Source organism: Nannospalax galili, unplaced genomic scaffold (genome assembly GCF_000622305.1).
Source record: "Nannospalax galili isolate Female #2095 unplaced genomic scaffold, S.galili_v1.0 scaffold456, whole genome shotgun sequence".
NCBI lineage: Eukaryota > Metazoa > Chordata > Mammalia > Rodentia > Spalacidae > Nannospalax > Nannospalax galili.
The window spans coordinates 76,386-81,112 of NW_008337055.1; the positions used below are offsets into that span (position 1 = coordinate 76,386).

At 43.1% G+C, this 4,727-nt stretch overlaps 1 pseudogene; it reads right to left on the minus strand.

Moving 5' to 3' along the window:
* Positions 1-891, minus strand: LOC103733133 (annotated as a pseudogene).
* Positions 892-4,727: the final 3,836 nt, after the last annotated feature.

The following is a 4,727-nucleotide window of genomic DNA, read 5'->3' on the forward strand; positions in this document are numbered from 1 at the left end:
TCAATTTCTCCCCCAATATTCAGCCCAAAGTCCTTCCCTGTGTCTCAGCACAAGTGGCTGATAACTGCATAGCCAAGTGTCAGAAATTCTTGAATATCTAAAATCACAGAATTGTTCACTATAGACAGACTTTAAAATAGAGAAAAACCACAATCTGTCCAAAAGGAAAAGAAAAACACAGCATCAGGAGGAGAACGCTGTGAGCAGCTCTCAGCTCGGGGGGAGTTGTATAGAGACGGAGTTCTGAAGGCAGAGGACACCCTGGTGGTGCTTGTGCAGAAGAAACACCATGTAAGCACTGTACCCACCCATGACACCCTGAAACAATGTGTCTCTGATGACCATGAGAGGGAGAACAATCCATTTTGTCTTCTGACTTTCCAGCATAAAATAACAGTGGTTGTCATGATTAAGTTGTGATGTATTCAGGTTACTTCTGATGGAGTGGATCAGGTTCATACTTACCAAGGAATTGAGTATCCAAAAGAATGAAAAGAATGGAAGGATGTGCCAGGCAGACCTTGGCCTGAGCCTCCTCCACCCAGATGCTCTGGGGCTGATGGTGATGGCCCGGACCACCGTGAGGAGACTGCTGCTGCAGACGAAGAGGGCCCGGGCCACCCTCTCCAGGTAAACAGAGATCTTACAGCCTATGTCATCTAGGAAGTTTCCCAAACCAAAAGCTGCTATTGACCTTGGCAATCCTTTCGAAAGAAGGATTATGTTTGTAATAGCCAAGTGGATGAGAATAAGGTGTAAAGGTTTCTTCTCAGAACCTCTCCACAGACTGAACATGTAATTCACAGAAACAGAGATGTTCCCCAGAGTGCCTAGTGTGGTCACAGAGAGGAAAACTATTCCCTTGACAGACTTCAAAACCATTTCTTCCTTCCTAGGCAGAAAAAGTTGTTTCAGGCCAACACTTATTTACAAAACCCACCAGTACTGATATGTATCTGAAAACACGTTTGATAAATAGCAATTTTCTGGTGTGCAAGTTATTGATATACGTAATGTTGCAGATTTGGCCCCTGAAACTTTCTTTTTCTCTGGACTCAGTGTGCTATTGTGTATAGTCTGAAAGGCAAGTTTGGTAACTACTATTCACAAAAACCTAAAGTCTTCATCAATTGTTTTGGATTTCTATACTAGGAAACTTTTTATCTGTTCACAGTCCTGTGCATGTCCGTGTTTGTGTGTGTGTGTCACCACCCTTATTAAACCTCAGCATACCTGAACGGAACTCCAAACTCCCCTAACCAGCATTTCTTCCTGTGCTTGTCGTTCAAGTTTGTCATATTCCCACATCCAGTTCCAGAGGCCTGGGGCTCCTGTAAATCTGTCTGTCTTCCCCCTGTTGTAAATACAGATTCTTGGGAAACCCTGCTGGGCCAACACCTGTAATATCTCTTAAATGTAGCAAGTCTAACTTCAGTGCGTTCTCCTGCTTTGTTAAATATTCCCTTCTTAAACTTGTATCTTCATTAGTATAAGAACTCAAGGTTTGTTTTTGGCTTCAAATTTTAAGTTACAATTGTCTACATCTTAATATTTTTAAATTTTGGATTTTAATCATTGTGATTTCGATTCATTTAAATGTTTAAGTTTTTTTAATAGTTCTCAATATCAAGTGAATAACTGAATAACTTTTCTAATAGGATTCAGCAGTTAAAGCTTAATCAGCAAAAGACATCCCGGAAACAGTTAATTCATATGATTACCAGGCTGCAGCAACGGAGAGTAACCAAAGGAATCCTGGAATGTTCCTAGGAAAGTTGGTAGCAGAGGGCTGTTTCCAGTGAGTGATCTCAAGGGTGTCTGAGGAAGCGTGGAGTGGTTCTGGAGATGATATTGATCCTGGTGGACAAGGAAGAGAGGATTGATGAGGCGTTCTGTGCAGTCATGAGTGAAGTTTATGGGTCCTCATCAGGGCTCCATGTGGCACAATAGATTGGACTGTCATTGGTACGAACAGGGTTTGCCCACATGAGGGGCGCCAATAGCTTTACCACTGCTGGACCCCAAACAATCTGTATGTTTGATCCACCCGTGATATTTGTGTGTGTTTTGAATACACGGAACGCCTGTTTTCAGCCTTCCTACTAAATGCCATAGGATTGTTTTAGGTTTTTTCTTCTGATGATCTCACACAACTTAACTTGCCTGAACCTAGCCGTCTTCTCAGGCTGAGGTCCAGGCAGCCCCATGACTCTAGACAAGCTAGTTATTGCCTTTCAACTGCTCCTTTGACAACAGGGTGCCTATTCCCTGGACGACTGCGTCCTAGAAAACACTGTATCATCCTAAATGTGTGCACATATGAAATATGCCACAAACATTAATGTCAAGCACATCAGCATTCATTACTAAGTTTAGAATAAACATTATTTGGTCAGAGATTGGAATCTACAAAATGCCTACAGTCAGTATACCTCAAGGCCTGATAGAAAAATTAAAAGTTTTCTGCTTATTTAATCGGTGTTTGCAGGGGATTCCCATTTTCCAGGCTTTTCTCCCTTTCTTTGAACTTTAAAGCTCTGAATCATATTTAAGACCAGCTTCTAAGACATCTAATAAGTGCCTTCTGCTTTCTGACCGAATAAAGAATTCAGAGGAGGCAGACATGACTCATCTACAAGATTGTCTTGGGAAATGCTACAGAAAGCAGTTGAAATGACAGGATTCATGTGTAGATAGAGGTATGATAGCACAACTGGGTCTAACCTCCAAGATCCTGAGGTAGGTTAGTGAATTCATCCATTTCAATATTCTGAAAAAAAAAGATACATTGCTTTTTGCCGCTTAGTGCTAGGACGAAAATAATATAAGCTGTTTCAGGTAATACTAATTCACAGCCTGGATTTTTAAATATTTTATTTTATGTGTATGAGTGTATTGCCTACATATGTGTAAGTGTACCTGTGTCATGCAATGCCTGTGGAGTTCAGAAGAGGGCATCAGATTCCCTGGAACTGGAGTCACAGATGGTTGCTAGCCTCCATGTGGGTGCTGGGAATCAAATCCAAGTCCTCTGCAAGAGCAGCCCATGTTGTTGAGTGCTGAGCCATCTCTCCAGCCCCCTTGTCTTATATTTTTGAGACAGGATCTTGTAACCCTGTCTGGCTTTAAACATAAAACTTTCCAGTGATGACATCACAAGAGTAGATCATCATGCCTGTCTCAAAGTTTTGATAGACATTTAAAAATTGTGTATATCTTATTATTCCTTAGGCAAAGACCCACCCCAAAGCTCTGTCATGACTGTCTACCTTGGAGATATGGAGAGAGGTACCTCAGCATGCTCGTTCTATTTCTGTACCTTCCTGTTTCATTTCTATATTTCCAAGAAATGGTCTCCTTCATTTTTCTGAACTCGGGGACCAACTTTGTAAGGATCAGAGGAAAACCAGAACTTCAAAGGCTCCCAGACCAGCTCAAAGACTCCCTTGCTCAGTCAAAGAGAGATTTCTGTTTCTAATGAAGCTCTACACGTCACACGTGAGGAATTCACAGAGCCACAGGACACTCACTTCGACGTCTCTGTGCACACTGGCTCCGGAGCAGTGATCTGGAAGACGACTCCTCCCAGCTCATATCTGTGCTGTCGGGATTTGTGGGGCTCTCGGCCCCCATGAGCTGCCACTACACTTCAATTGTCTCAGTTGTCGCTGTGTCAGGGAGAAGGAGCCCTCTGCAGAGTTTCGGCCCCTGAAGTGCGGCTTTCCCTCTCCCTCCACAATTACTAGATTTGTTTTTCTCAGAAGTTGTTTCAGGCTTAATTAGGGTTTGTTTTGATAGAAGGACATGAGATGAGAAAGGAAATAGCTATCCAAGTTTCTGCCTCCGGAACTTCCCATGTCTCCAGACCAGTTTCCAGCTTCCCAAAGTTCCAGGTTGTGAACCAGCTTCTGAGACACAGAATGAGTCACATCCTTCTCTTCCTTAAATCCCTCTTTAAACAGGAATACAATACACGATGATCAGCCCTGGGGATTCTGCTGTCTGAACAAGTCCCCACCATGGAGCAGGACAAGTTCAGAGTCCCGTTCTCCTCCTGTGCCCATTGGAGGTCGAGGTCTGTGCAGAAGTGATTGTCTCATTCCTCGTGTATTAAATATCACATGGGATTTCAGATCTAAATGTCCCCCGTCTTGACCTCATTCTAAAGACAACCCATTTATTGTAAAGCTTCAAGGACACTTCCTATAGTCAAGAATTGTCTGTCTTCCTACAGTCAAGAACTGTCCTTCCACCAGGACATACAAGGAACCATGGGGGTAAAGGAGAAGAAGGAACTCAAGAGAGGGGGGATAATAAAAGACAGGAATTATCAAGGGGAAAGTATGCGTGCTTAAACTGGGGAGGAAGGAGGGATGTTAAACAGGGAGAGAAAGAGGAGAGATAAATAAACCTTAGGTGGCATAAAAAGTCAGAGAAAGATGTATTTACTCACCCCCCCAAAAAAAAAATACACATACAATATCTGAACATGACAGCATGTGCATACTGGAAGGATGCATAACAAGAAACACAGTGCCAGCCAGGAGAAACCTACCTTTGAGTTTTGGGTCAGGGTAGTCCAAGAGACTCCCCAAATAACTCAGGGCAGGAACCTGGAGGCAGGAAAGAAACACAGTGCCAGCCAGGAGAAACCTACCTTTGAGTTTTGGGTCAGTGTAGTCCAAGAGACTCCCCAAATAACTCAGGGCAGGAACCTGGAGGCAGGA